Here is a 15,404-nt window from a genome sequence, read left to right on the forward strand (position 1 = left end):
GAGGGAGAGAGAGAGAAGGGGCTGAGAGAGAGGAGAGGGGAGGGGGGTGAGAGAGAGGAAGGAGAGAGAGAAGAGAGAGAGAGGGGAGAGAGGGGGGAGAGAGAGAGAGGGGAGAGAGGGGGGAAAGAGAGAGAGGGGAGAGAGAGGAGAGGGGAGAGATGGGGAGAGAGAGGAAGGGAAGGGGGGAGGAGGGGAAGACACAGAGGGGGAGGGTGGAGGGAGAGAGAGGAGGGGGAAAGAGGGAGAGGAGGGGGTAAAGGGAAAGGAGGAGGAAAGGGGGGGGAGAGAGAGAGAGACAGGAGTGGGGGAAAGAGAGAGAGAGGAAGGGGGTAGAGGGAGAGAGATGGAGGGGGAGGGAAGGAGAGAATAAGAGGACCCTCCAGTACTGATAAGGAAATCTCTCCCAGATACATTGTTAAGCAAAAGAAGAAAAAAAAAAAAAAGGCAAAGCACAGAACAGAAATATAAAAATACCTGTAAACTCTGAAAGAACGTAAAGAAACCTAACAGTGGTTGTCTATGAAGAGGCATGATGAGAAAGAACATTTTCACAGTATACATTTATACTTATTCTTTCTTAACTTCCCAATCATGTAAATATGTCACCTCCTCAAAAGAAATTTTTTTTTAATTTTATTTTTTTTTTCAGCGTTCCAAAATTCACTGTTTATGCACCACACCCAGTGCTCCTTGCAATACGTGCCCTCCTTAATACCCACCACCAGGCTCACCCAACCCCCCACCTCCCTCCCTCCAAAACCCTCAGTTTGTTTCTCAGAGTCCACAGTCTCTCATGGTTTATCTCCCCCTCCAAATTTTTTTTAAAACAAAACAGAAAGCTGGGACTTTCCAAGTAGTTCTCAAAGGACTAGTTAAGCATACATGAGGACTATGACTGAGTGTGTTTTCCAGCATAGACACAATGTGACACACTTTCCAACCAGAGGTGGGCCTATGTCCCATCCCCTGAAGCTGGGCAGGATGGTAAACAGGAGATTTCTGAGGTTGGCCCCCGAAGACACCTACTCTTAGAACCCAGGCTGCGTGACAGTGTGTCCCGGCCACCAGGTCTTAAGACGGCTCCAGCCCCTGGCTACCATTTAACTGCCACTGAATGAGGGACCCGGGGTGAGACTTGCTGAGCTGAGTCCAGTCAACCCCTGGAACTCTGAAAGATGCTCAGTAAATGACTGCTTTCTTTTAAGCCCTGAAGATTTGAGGAGTAGCTCTTAGTTTGTGCTCTTGTCTTACACGTCATTTTCCAAGATGGTATTTTCCTGACAAACTTCCAACCATTTACCTCTGACCCCCCAAGGAGGTAGCAGGAACAACCTGAGAGGGGCACATAGTTGGTTGGCCACATGAGAACAGGAATCCTCTAGAACAAGTAAAAGATGTTGACCCTGCGTGCCTATGGGAACCACAAGAGGCCCCATTCAGCAGGCTACCAGATACAAAGGTCTGGCAGAGAGGGGGTGTATGGAGATGGGGATGCAGGGGGCATCTATGTAAAAGTGAGAGTTAAAAACCAGGGTCATGGATGAAATCATCCAAGAGGAGTGTACAGGCAAGAAGAGGCCAAGGGAAGAACTCCTGGGGCTTCCCCCCCACCCCATCAAATGCCAGCAGAGGAAAGGCAGCAGGGAGAGAAATCAAAGAAGCAGCAATCAGGCAGGAAGGAGGAAAATCCAAGAAAGAAGGGTTCAAGAGCAGAGCATGGTCAGAGCCATCCCAGGTTGTACAGAAGAAACATGCAAGGAAGGCCCAGGAGACTTGGCAATATGGAGGTCACTGGTAACCTACAGCAAAGTAGCCCTCCTAAAGTGGGAGAGGAAGAAGTTAACATTCCAATGCACAGGAGACCAAACAGCAAATAATCTGGGGCTCCCTGCTTTATCTTCTGAGAAACACGAAAGGAAAAAGGGAAGAAAGGAAAAACATCATATGCGCGTGGTGGAAGGAAAAAAGGTTAGGAGACAAACACTGACAGATGGAATAATGTCTGCATGCAGAGACATGAATAAAAAGGCACGAGGTGAGCCAACCAACTGCCTCCTCTTGCATTCATCTTTTTTTTTTTTTTTTTGGTAGAGAGGCTAGGAAAGATTCCTTTGCTAATGGTTCACAGTAATGGCAAGGATGAGTAAAAAGATGTGTAAGGCAAGGAGAGCACGCTGGCTCTGCCCAGTGAGCCAGTCCTGACAAGGGCCATGGCTGCAGGGGCTCCTCGCAGAGGGAGAAGCAGGAGGTCAGACCAGAGTGATGTCTGCCACACAGGACGGGGGGATGGGGCATTCACAGCTACTCACCATCTCATTCTTTGCAGAATAATGCATGCTGAACCGCGGCTGGAAGGAAAATGGCCACATTTCTCTAAAACACTGGGATCTTGAATCTTTTCTACACAAATTCTAAAAAGCCCATAACTCAACACAAAGGGTTTAGCCACTCAACTCTACTGGGCTCATTACAAGAGCAATTTTACATCATCTCCTGGAGTAAGGCCTTCATTTGTGGTGACAAACATGCCGATAGACTTGGTAATAATAAGTACACAGAAAATGTTTCTAGAATCTGCATTACCCTCCCCCAGATTTCTGCCCCTATTCCTCCTCCATGCATAGAAAACAAAAAACAAGCATTAAAAAATGGACTGAGACCCACAGAACTATAGAGTGAATTAAGTTGAAATGTCAACACACCCATTTGGTGCGCCTCAACTGTGAATAGGTATTTTGATGAAGAGCTTAGTAAATCTTTAATTGGAGATGGAGTGTTTCTACATAAAGGCGATGACTAGAAAACATTTATCAGAGAGCCTAAAGCCATAACTATAGAAATGCTCTCCCATCCTTTGGTATTAGTGTCAGTACGGTGAATGCAGTATTAATATTAAAACATGGCACTGGAAGATATAATCGTGGGTTGACAAATGAGTTTAAATGTTATCTCCCAATGAGTTTTTCTTTTAACATCATCTTAATGTACTTGAGAAATAACAGAAAAAAGTCAAGGTACATCAGAGGTGGAAACACTGCCACGATAAAGATCAATCTTACTACACACTCAGGCCCTCTTCCAGAGTGGTGGGTCTCAGACTGCACAGCTGTGAACACAGCTGTGAACACAGTCCTGCTGCTTAGGTCACATATTAATACTCTATCCCAGTTCAGGGAAAATGTGGCAGTATTTTTCTTAAAGATGTCAGTTTTTCAGAAACTTCTGGGGTTGGTTACTATTTAGCGCAGTCTTCAATTTAATATAAAAGGGTCTCTGATTCAGCACATAATTGTGAATTTGGTTATTTTCAGTTTAGCACATTGATAATGTTCATGGTGCTTGGGGAAGAATGTCACAGCGGACGCTGTCAGTGCTGTGCCCGGAGCATTCAGGCCTCACTGTTGTTGTTGTTTGTTGTTGTTAATTTGCTCTTTTAAGATTTTACTCATTTATTTGAGAGAGAGAGCACGCGCCCATGAGCAGCAGGGAGGGACAGAAGGACAGGGAGACTCCCTGGCTGAGTGCGGAGCTCGAGCACAGGGTCTTGGGGTCATGACCTGAGCTGAAGGCAGATGCCACCCAAGCACCCCCAGGCCTCACAATTTCAAGGCAAGCCAGCTTGACTTCCACATGCTTGTCGGCCTCCCTTAGCACTGATGCTTCACCGGGGAAATGGAAGCTACCAGAAAGCCCAGAGAATTAACTCCACGTAAAAAGCAATGCTCAACCAGTGATGGACAGCAATGGTGGCTGTATATTCAGCCCCTACTCCCCAGGAGAGGCTAACTCTGGGATGGGTGCTCTACACTGGTTGCCAGAGTTTAAGCTCTAGCGGTCCACACTGCTGCCCGGCTCAAACGATGTGCTTGTCTGGCTTGTTTCCCTATTTTCTGCTAGTGCTTCATGGGATCTCCTCCCAGGTAAATCACCAGATTCAAACTCTTGTCTCAAATAAAAACCCCTGTTATGATGTCCCAGTGTATGAGAACTGTCGCCTTAGGACACACCACTGGTCATGCACTAGGCCCTTGCCAGTGCCAGGTAGAGAGGACACATGGGTTTAGGGCCAACCCAGGGACAGGTGGTATTAAGAATACAAAACCCAGTCCCAGAGGTACTGGAGGACCGAGACCTGAGCAGGACAGCAGGGCTGCCCCAGACAACTACTGACTTAAGAAGTGTGTGTGTGTGTGTGTGTGTGTGTGTGTGTGTGTGTGTGTGTGTGTTGAAGGCAGAGGTTGCTGAAGCTTTACCAACAAGGGTCTCAAAGACTATAAACCCAAATCCCCTGTCCCTACCCTCTCACGGAGGCAGAAGGATGAGGGAGGCTCGAGGAAGGGCAGAAGGGCAGAAGCTGCAAGGCAGGGAAGAGCTGTAGACTTTTCCACCTGAATGACCCCACCCACCCACCCACGCCACCCCCTGGTGTCTGATTCTCTGAGCCAGAGTGAGCACGTCTGCTGGCCACTCAGCTTGTGGACGCAGAGAATGTCCTTTGCCCAGAGACACGGAGGCAGGGAGCCAACCCCAGCGTTAGAAATTATTGATTGACAAATTTAATCAGGAGAAGGCCATAAATGTAGTGCCCTTAAACCTGCCAACAACGTAAAGGTCATTATTTAACTTGGCTTGTTTTAGGATTTTTTTTTTTTTAACGGAGAGTCAAAATACAATATAGAAAGTTAGAAATGTGAAAAAAAGTTATCCCTAGTTCCCCCGTTCTAGAGAAATTCTTGTTCCCTTTGAGTCGTCCCTTGCAGACTATTTTCCTGAATCTGTACTTAATAGAATAGCATTCTGTTTGCTGAGCATGTAATGACTTCCCAAGCTACTAACCTCCATAGTTTTAAGTACTGCATAATACTCCATCAACGTAATTTTCTGGAGCTTGACTATACTCTATGTTACATATTCAGGTCACTTGTAAGTTTTCACCATTATAAATAATGATGGATCTTTATACAGTGGCTTTTTTCACTTTTCAAATTCTTTTTTTAAGACAGAATCCCAGAAGCCAAAGGATTGGTAGCATTCCAGGGACCCCCGAAAACGGCAGCCTTCCCACTTGTATCGTCCGCAGTCCTCTGATGACTCATAAAATATAAAGTGGGTACAACACTGGCCTCCGTCTTCATACACACACAGACACACACACACACACACAAAGACAAGACTGATCAACAGCATTATAAAAATTACATAGAAGAGGACCAGATGGGAGAAATAAAAAGCAAGGCAGTCTTTGATACTAACCACAGGGTCTGTGCAATAAACACCTATTTCTGATCTTTCAAAATGAAAGTGGCTAATAATTTCAAGTTAGACTCCTCCACACTAATTCATGTAACAGGCATTCTGCCCTAATGACCACCTGCTCAGAGAGAGACTTCTAGCTTTTGAAAGCCTGCTCCTTACCCGGCCTGCTGTGACTCCCTTCCTGACACTGCCTTTCATGCTCTTCCACAGGCCACTTACTGGGCCCAAACCTGCGTTAGTCCCCTAACTTGTTTTCATCATTCTTTCCACTCCTCAATTGCAAAAGGCTTTCCAGCGAGCACACTGGCTGACAGCAGTTGCTGATGGCTGCCGCAAGGATGGAATTAGGTTGAACTGCACTGGTCAGCCTTGCTCCACATTCCCTCCTCTGTCAAACACTGACCGGGGGAAGGACCAGAATCAAGGCACTAAACCCTTTGTGCATGCCTTCAACAATGTTCACTCTGCTGCTGTAAGTCACTGGGAGGAGTTGGAACTGCCTTGACAGTTCCCTCACATAGGAGGAAGCCAGGGAGGAGGGAAAGATGGGGGGGGGGCAGGAAGACTGGTTCTAATTTAAAACCATCTTAGGAGGTCGGTTTACTGATGGACACATTTACTCCCCAGAACCTTTTTTCCTAAGTACCTACCACTTAATGTGTACTTCCAAGGGGAATGAGTACCATCATCGTGCGTCAGCCTTATGAGAGGGAGATTTCCAGAGCCCCTTCTTTCCTCCATGGCTCAGGGCCACATGGTGACAATCACATGAGAGCTGTGCCCTGAGAACCCAGCAGTCACACCCAACCCACCGAAATTGGCCTTCTCACTTTCTGCCCAGCAATGCTACTCTCCTTCCTTTGCTTCGGGGAAGATGGTAGCTCATCTCTTGTAATAGGGTCCACATTTGAGACTGGGGGAGGGGCGGGTAGGGACGACGAAGACATATTTTGTTGTCTGCTCTGGCCAAATAAAATAACTCTCCGGCAATATTCAGTCCTGAAGACAGAATGGTTCCTGGAGCTGTTTGGATCACGTCTTATTTAAAACCCATCTTTCTGTGTTATTTTCTTCTGGCTCTCATTGGAACTGCATGCGCTTGAGGGCAGGCATGGGGTCCCCCTCTGGAGGACTGTGCTGGGACAGTGGGCTCTGCAGGAGTCCGGGCCCTGTGGGCTCGCCCTGCCATAGGTGCCAGCAGCCAGGTAGCCCCGCCCTCCTGGACGAGAGCAGTCAGCTTGCACTTCTTTCCTCCCAGATGGCAGGTCCCTAGCTCCAATGTGAGAAAATCTATGCTGGAACCTCACTCAGCCCGTGTGCACAGGGCTATCAGAGAAAGAGAAAACGGGCTTTCAGACGGAGCCAGTCACTCAGAAGGAAGCAAGCACCAGAGCCCACCCCCTAGACTTACCCTCAGTGACCAGACATCTGTTTGCTGCCACTACCCGGCGCATGTGTGAGGCTGAGGATGGAGCATCCAATGAGACAACTTCCAAAGAGGGGCTCTGCAAACTTCAAAGGGTTAAGTAAACTGAACATTAGCATTCCTCTCCCATTCTGAGGCTAAAGCACAACGACATTTTAAAGTACACATTCTTACAAGATGACCTTGGCAGCATAAAACGCAGTTTACCAGAATTTATAGAAAAATGCCATCCACCGGTCTTCAAAGGTATATAAATAAATGAGTATAAGCCTCAACCAACATTTATGGACACACTTTACACGGATACTGAATAGATGTCTGCAACTATCCCACCTTTTCACATTCTCATGGCATGCCAGGCTCTCCTTCCTGACAGTTAACCCAGTTCATACCATGACAGCATGTGTGCTGATGTGCTTAACTCCGCCTTTCTTAACAACCTGTCTCATGATGCCTGTGGGCCCCCTGAGGGCTGAGACGGTGTCGCTTTGACTCAGCCTTCTAATCCCCATGACCCTGCCTGAAGAATTTATAAGAGAAAGAAAGAAAAGGGAGATAGGCAGGGAGGGAGGGAGGACAAGGAGCCAGGCCCAGTGCTGGGGACCAGGAACGCTCAGTCCAAAAGCTGTGGAAGTGCTCACAGCCCAGTAAAGGGCAAGTCGGGGTCAGCTGGAGAAGGGCGTGCCTGGCAGCACTGCCCACTGTGACTGTGGGAAGGCAAAACCAATTCAGAAAAGCTTCCCTGCAATAGGGCTGTGTCTCTGCAGCTGCTCCAGGAACTCCGGCTTTAGGGGCAGTTCTGGTCAGGGGCAGTGATGGCAGAGAGGCATGGAGATGCAGATCAGACCTACGAGGGAAAGGAGGCCAGCCCCAGAGATGGCACTCCCAGGGAGACAGAAGAGACAGCCCTCACTTCCAGAAGATGCCACTTTCACCCAAAAACCCATCACGGAGAACCTTAGATTTGCCCAGACTCATACTAGCAATAGAACGAATGCCCTTCTATTCCTACTTCCCAGATTGGGGCTGTGGGTCTGTGTGTAGGTGTGGGAGACAACGATGAGGGGGCTGTCAGCGCCCCGTGGCTGGTTAAACACCACTATGCCCAAGTGCGTGGCGGAACCAGTGGGGTAGCAGCCGCCATCCCGTGGCCTGCCCTGCAAGATGGGATCCGTCTGTCTTCACCAGGGAACCGTGATAAACGAGCAAAGACAGACACTGGTCAGGACCAGCCACTTTATTTAAGAGCTTCGACAGCCCAAAGTGGTTTTACATAGAGGCACGGAAGATTTATCTCGATGATAAAATACCTGAACTTGAAAGGCACATAAATTATCATTTTGCAGTGTTTTTTTCCTTTTAAGATTTCACATAGTCAAGTGCTTTAAGTAATGAATGAAATGCACATAAAGTTGACTTAATTTCAAAAGAGTTGTCTGGTTCCAGTCTCCAGAGAGTCTTTGCTTCCAGAAGAGGCTGAGTTCAGAAGCAACGCCACCCCTCTGTGTCTTCGGCCTTCTGTTTCCACATCACAGCGGAGATCATTTGGAGGGCTGATAAATACGGGAATAATAACAGCAACTATTATACTGCTGAGCACTCACTTCACCGGGAGTCTGAGCACCAGAACAGCACCTCCTACAGGAGCATTCCCACCGTAATACTCCTCACAGCACTGGGAGTTCACACTACTGAGAGAGGGCTTCATCCCTTCCCTTTCCACCTCAAGCTTCCTAATTAAGTTCTTCTCTCCAGCACATCTCTTAACTAGGCAAGAGACCCTGCAGGAAAGCATCCCCGGTGGGAACTGGAAACTACCCCCTCAAACCAGAACAGCTGCCCTGAGCCAGCAAGGCCCCCAGGGCTGACCCTAAGGCACCGATCGACCTGACCTTCACAGCCCACCTTCCTATACTCACTGACCTTTGTCCCACCTTTTCCTTACATAAACCTGGAAGTCGTTTTGGCACTTCATCCACAACCTTTAAGATGTCAGTCTGCTGGCTCCCTGGTCCTAACCTCACTGAAATAAATTCCTTTCCTGTTTCACCACCACTGGTCCCTCTGCTTTTGGATTTTGCCAGCAGCGAGGGTCTGTTTGGGATGCCCCCCAGAGCCAGGTACCCCTGTATCCCTGCACTCCAGCTACCAATGATTTCCAGTTTCCAAATGCAAAAACTGGGCCTTTGAGAGTTTCTATGATGCATGTGAGGTCACACAAGTAATTTTGTCAGACTCCAAACCTGCAGGGTTCACCACAACGCTGCAACATACATGAAAATACGTGGCCAGGAGCAAGTATTTGAAAACACTTGCTTTTCTGCCTATATTCATACTCCTTTATTTTAATCAGCACACTTTAACCCAGAGAAGTCTGCTTGTGGGTTTGTATGCATCCATTCATCCATTCACCATTCATTCTGGGCCCCATACTCTGCTGGATGCAGGATTAACCAGACTGCATTCCCCAGCTCCCACGCCAGCCTCAGGAAATCACCACACCCCTCTGAAGGTTGGAGGCAGCACCGGGCAGGGCAGCCCCTCACAGGAGACCCACACAGAGCTGTGGGTTAGACAGAACGTGAACAAGACAACTTTAGATCTTTTTCACCCTGGTCCTCACCCCCTCCCTTACCCCTTTGCTTTTGCTTCCCAGGCCAGTCTTCAAGACCTCCAACTCCTGCGGCTCTCGGAGGCCTTTTATCATGCAGAACATTCTTCTCTCTGGTGCCTGCCGAAGCTTTCCAGTAAAACCAGCGCCACAGATAACCCAGCTCCTCAGCTAATCACCCAGCACAGACCCTCAAAGCCACCCCCTCATACCCACCTCCCCCTGCCTGGTTTCACCAACTTTTACCCAAAATAAGGAATAAGAACAACAGCATCAGCAGTAGCAACTTCCTACATGTTAGGCATTGATGTATTTTAGGTGCACTAATTCATTAAATCCTGTAATAATCCTCTGACCTAGGCACTATTATTAATTACTCCTATTTTAGTTCTTTAGGAGAAGAGGGAGAGAGTACTTCTTCAGGGCCAACTATATGCCAGGCACTGGGAAGCGTGCACAGAGGATAAGTGGCCTGCCCAGGGTCCATCACAGAGCTGGGAAGTAAGGAATAAAAATCTGAACCCAGGTCTGCAACAGCCTGGCCTATAGTCTCTCCCGCCCACCCCCTTCCCTTCTCCGTGGCAGGCACCGCCACGGTCTGCAAGGGAGAACAGAGTGGCTGCACAAAGACAGCCCTCTCTCCCTCTTTCTCCACACCCTTCTGTTAACATCTGTCCTGTTTTTATTACCACTACCCACAAACAGTGCCAGCCTCCTCTCTCAACTGTGTTCGCCCACTCTCTGGGCCTCCCAGCCAGTTTTCATGCAGCAAATCCTAAAGCTTACAGCAACCGTGTAAACAAAGCCAAAGAAGGAATTGGGAAATTTCAAGCCAATAAAATACACAAAGAGGCTGGCAGGTGATCCCTGAAGTGCCAGACCCCCTCCTAAATCCCTGGGATTTCAAGATCTGGAGGTCCTCAGCTAGGGACCAGAAAGTTACTGCCTCTGGGGAGCGTTTTCCCCAGCTGTGGGGGATGATGTCACCAATGAAAGTGAGCAGGTAACTGATGAGGGAGCCTTACGTTTTGGAGCCTTAGGAAACTGGCTGTAACAGGTGAGGCTTTGTGGGAAATGAGCACCTGAGGAGGGTGAGGCGGAGTAGGAGGGCACTCCCAGTAACACCAAAGAGTCAGATGCCCACAGGCTGAAACTCCTGAGTCAGATTTCTCTCTGATCTCTCAGGGTCAGTCAGAAGTGCTATAGTTAAGTGTTTCCAGTACCCCATTTTAGAGAACGGGCGGTTGGAGACATCCTACTCAGACAAGGTAAGAGGATTCCAGGAGGTGGGAAGTGAGTTTGCGCAGAGGCAGGCACTCTCTTTAGAGCCCAGATCAATGTCCTGCTCCAACCAGAAACCTGTTTTCACCTGTACTTCATTGACTGACCCTGGAACACCGCTAAGTCATGTAAATTCAACACCTCAATCTTCAATGGGAAGGCGCGTTCCTCTTTTAGGGAGCGGAAAGTTCGGGAACTGGCTTCCCCCCAGCTCTCTGCAGCCAGGCACCACAGTCCTTCCTTTCCTCAAACAAGCCACCTTCTCTCCTAACAAAATGTGTTTGCTCTGTTGTCCTCCACTCTGGAACGGTGGGGCTCAGGCTGAAGTTGGCGCTTCCGCATCCTTCAGAGACGGGGGCCGCCGGTTAAACGCTCGCCCGGCGCCTGCACGCTCTTACCGCAGTTCCACCGTTTACACTATGTCTGTAGATGATCTCCCTGCTGTGGGTCTTTCCCCCTAGACTGTGAGGTCCGCGTGGCGAGCACCACGTGCGCTCGCCCACCTCCGTATACCCAGCACTTGGCCGAGTGGTAGGCACTTGGTGGCACGCGATGCGTATCTGGGGACACGTCTTTGTATCTACAAACTGCCAGAGTGGGGAAAGGTGGGATCCGAATTCCTGTCTGCCGGCCTCGGATCGGAGCCGAAGGCGTTCTGGGGCTTAGGCTGACCCCGCTACGGGGAGAGCAGGAGGCGCGAGAGCCTGCAGGGGAGGCGTTCCGGCGTCCATCCTACCCAGGCCAGCTGCCGGGCTCCGCACCCCGCCGCCACCTGTCGCCCCCAGGTTTGGGCCGGCGCCCGCGAGGCCGAGCGCGGGCTGGAGGCGCTTACCTGCGCGTCTGGGTTCCGCAGAGGCTCTCTTTTTGTGAGCCTCGGGGGACTGCCAGGGACTGGGGAATCCGCCGCACCGAACCCGGGCTCCAGGCCTGCGCGTAGCCCTGCTCCGGAGGACCGCCCCGGACGGCGCCTGCTCCGGCCGAGGAAGGCCCTCTGCGGCTGGGCTGTCCCGGGACAAGGCCGCCCTGGGGCAAGGCCGCCCCGCCCCCACTCGCTGAGCAGGGCGGGCCCTACGGTGAACTTGACCCGGCGCTTCCCGGGAGCCCCGCTTGGGCGGAGCCAGAGGAAAACTCCTCTCTGCGCCCCGCCCCCTAAGTGGGGACGGTCCCTAAGGGCGACCTCGCTCTGAGCCCCGCCTTTTCGAAGCCCCGCCCGCCTTCCCACCCCCCAACCCCACCCCTGCTCTCACCCATTGGTTTTTTTGTGTTGTGTGCCTCCTGGCTTGTAATTTTCCTGTCTTGTATTCCGTTTTATTTCTTATTTTTATTTCTCTACCTTTAAAAGATAGAATTAAAAGATATATCAAAGTAATGCATGAACACTGTTTACAAAATAAAGTTATCTAAATGTTATTATAATGAGAGCAACAAGACCTTCTCCCTTGCTCCCCACACACAGCCGTTTGTATCAGTTCCTCCGTTTAGTTCTTCTGGTGGTCACCCCCTTGTCGCTAAAAAAATAAGCTTACATAGCGATTTCTTGATTTATCTATTGACTTTCTGCCATGTTAGATGAGGATTTACTCTCTTTCTGTGCCCCTGCTTCCCTTCTCTTGACAAATTTACACCTCTATTCTTAAGTCCTGCCCTGGTGAGCTCTGAGACCTTGAGGCTTCAGTAGAGGAAGGTTTTCTGGGACCTGCAGCTAATACAATTGTGGGGGCAGGGAGAAAGGAAGGCTTTGTTAGAAAGGCCTACGGAATTAAAGCTTGCCAAATGAACATTTATTTGGGATGAGCAAAATCCTGAGACCTAGGGAATTCAGGTCTCTATCCCTTGATGATGAGGGAACAGAAAGCAAGCTGAGGACAAAGCAGAAGGGGACACCCTGCAACTAGAAGGGGACACACTGCAACCACCCCCACCCTCTGCTTCTAAGTGGGACCTCTGTGACATTCTTTTGGGAAGCTCCCAGCTATCTTAATGTTAATGCCTTGCCATGGGGAAAAAACACCTTATCTTGATAATAGCCAGGCCTCCAGTATCCTGAGGTATTTTTTAACAAATGAAAATCCTTTGAAGCCTCCCTTTTCCTTACTTCCCCCAACTCCCCAGTCTTAACTCCATGCCTCAAGACCCCTATACAGCAGCTCTTTCTGCCCACAGTTCCTGTCCCCATGCTTTAATAAAACCACATTTTTTGCACCAAAGACATTTCAAAAATTCTTTCTTGGTCATTGGTTCCAGACCTCAGCCCTCCAAACCTCACCTATACTCCAAAACCCCCATCACTGAGACCTTCTTAGATAATTTACTTCTTGAATTTGCTCCTCCAGTGTGACTGGTCTTCCTCTGCCCATGCAGAATCCTCCATAACTCCCAACCCTCTCAGGGGTCATGGGGTAAAAGTCAAGATTCATCTGTTTCTGCCAATAGGATTTCTTAATGGAGTGAACTAGAGTGTGTGGGGGCGGGGGGGGGGGCGGAAGAGGCATCAAGGAAGATGTCAAGGTTTTCTGATTGCTGCACAGCTTCTCCTAGCATCAGTGACAAGTTCTTAACCTTAGTGGGAAGAGTGTTTTATAAAGCTGGCTCTGGGCCTCTGTCCTGTCATCAGATCCTTACAGTGTTCCCATGAGGTCGACTGGAGCTGCTCACTGTCCCCACTTTAGGAGGGCTAGTACTGATGATCCCTCTTGTATCAGTGCACACAACTAGCCCCCAGTAAGTGCCCAGGTAAAAAGGCTTGGTCTCCCCCTTCACTCAGATGTAAGAAACGGTGTCCCTGCCCTGCCTGACACCCCTTCTCTCTTCAGAGCTCAGCCATTCCCCTTCCTCTGCTCTGTCTTCCTTCTCTTCTGTTCACTCTCCTCTTTCCCCTGCCCAGCTGCTGAGGGTAGAGGACTTGGGAGTAACTCCAACTGAGGGTGTGAAATGTGGCTCTACAAGGTGACCTTGGGCAAAGTCACTTTACCGATTTGAGCCTGTTTCCTTCTCTGAAATTGGAGGTAACAATCTCTACCATATTCAGTTTTAGGGGAGGATTAAGTGGCTTAATAGCCACATATACAGGATTTTTTCATTTTTAAAAACTTTGTTTCCCTAAATCACAAATTTTAAATATTAAAATTAAACTTATTGAATATGAAAATTAGTTGCTCTTCTCTTTTTTATTGCTTCTGGATTTTGTGTCACACTTAGAAAGGCCATTCATTCCCAATATAAGATTTTTTTTTTTAATGCAAGTATAATTACCTTTGGATGTTCTCTTATTTGTAACTCAGTTTGTCTCCTAGCAGAGTAGAGGGAGGCTCATGGGAAAGGTTAGGGACTTTTTTTTTTTTTTTTTAAAGATTTTATGTATTTATTTGACAGAGATCACAGGTAGGCAGAGAGGCAGGCAGAGAGAGAGAGGAGGAAGCAGGTTCCCTGCTGAGCAGAGAGCCCGACGCGGGGCTCGATCCCAGGACCCCGGGACCATGACCTGAGCCGAAGGCAGAGGCTTTAACCCACCGAGCCACCCAGGCGCCCCAGGTTAGGGACTTCTAAGAATCTGTGTAGCATGATGGTACCATAGATTGGATTATAATTAAAGACTAAATCAAGGTGCCTGCCTGGCTCAGTTGGGGGAGTATGTGACTCTTGATCTTGGGGTCTTGAATTTGAGCTCTAGTTGGGTATAGAGATTATTAAAAAAAAAAAAAAAATTCTAGGGCTAAGTCATGCTGAGTCAGTCTTGACCCTGGACACAAAGAGTAAGAGGGACACTGGACAGTGACTTCCCCATACAAGGGACTCTTCTTTTCCTGGGGCAGAGAAGACTAAGTCTCCTCCAGACTAAGTCTGTCTTCTGGGCACAAAACGGTGTCCCCTAGTGGTAGGAGGTAAGAACCTCACACAATAGCCATGCTTACTCTAACCTAAGTCAGGGAGGAGCTGAACTCTTCAGAGGGTCTGGAGAGACAATTAGCTCCTAATATTTTAGAAGGGGAATACATACCTAGATGAGAGTCAAGTCTTTTGCTTGAGGGCATGAAAGACTACTGAATTATTGGTTTACTGGGAATACATCTTTTTGGTAAGTTTCATTTCTCCTGAATCCTATGATCATGATGGCTCAGGAAGGAGGAGGATTTCACAGAGGGGGTCTCAGTTTGGATCCCTTGCAAGCAGATCCTGAGACGAAGATTCAAGGATGAGCGGTTTATTTGGGAGATACAGGAACCAGGGGAAAAATGAAGGATGAAGAGTGGAGAGAAGAAAAGGCAGTCCAGTAAAGGATACATTGTTAATCCAGCTACTAGATTGGAGCTTAATCCTGTGAGAAAACTCTAGAAGTTGTAAAGAACAGGCCTCAGAATTATTCTACCCAAGTAAAGGCCATAGGTGGGAGGTCTCTAAAGGGGAAAAAAAAAAACTGGAATGGACAGATTATCTCATTTTTGAACATTTTTCAAATTATTTCTAGGCATTAAAAAAATGTGGTCGCCCAGTATGATCAAGCTGTAACACTGTCTTCATTTTCCTCCTATCACCTAACAACAGTGTTATGACAAAGTTTTAGTAGGAGCATTTGGGGCAGTAATCAATGTGCCGATGGCTGAGAGTCAGTTTCTCAGACCCAGAAGTGTGTTCTGAGGACATTCTGGAAAACCTGCTCTCACACAGATCGTGATGGGACTTCAGCTGGGTCAGCCTCTGCATTTGGATGAGCCCATAGTCTTGACTTCTGAGCTCTCACGAGAAAGGGAACGTTTTGGCTGAATAAAAGTAACATGTAAAATAAAAAAAGAGAGACTGGTGGACTTTCAAAATGGCCAATGAGTGCAAACT

General features: G+C 48.5%; 1 protein-coding gene across 2 annotated transcripts in view; it reads right to left on the reverse strand.

Annotated features, from left to right (window-relative positions):
* LOC111155102 (nicotinamide nucleotide adenylyltransferase 3) overlaps nucleotides 1–11,456 on the reverse strand; it is a 116,425-nt gene extending 104,969 nt beyond the window's left edge. For both annotated transcript variants that reach the window (XM_022515162.1, XM_022515160.1), the window contains exon 1: nucleotides 11,407–11,456. The gene's annotated coding sequence lies outside the window, so the exon portion shown is untranslated. The remainder of the gene's footprint in view (nucleotides 1–11,406) is intronic.
* Nucleotides 11,457–15,404: the final 3,948 nt, after the last annotated feature.

The sequence above is a fragment of the Enhydra lutris genome, unplaced genomic scaffold, assembly GCF_002288905.1.
Source record: "Enhydra lutris kenyoni isolate GAN:26980312 unplaced genomic scaffold, ASM228890v2 scaffoldscaffold39, whole genome shotgun sequence".
In the NCBI taxonomy this organism is placed as follows: Eukaryota; Metazoa; Chordata; class Mammalia; order Carnivora; family Mustelidae; genus Enhydra; species Enhydra lutris.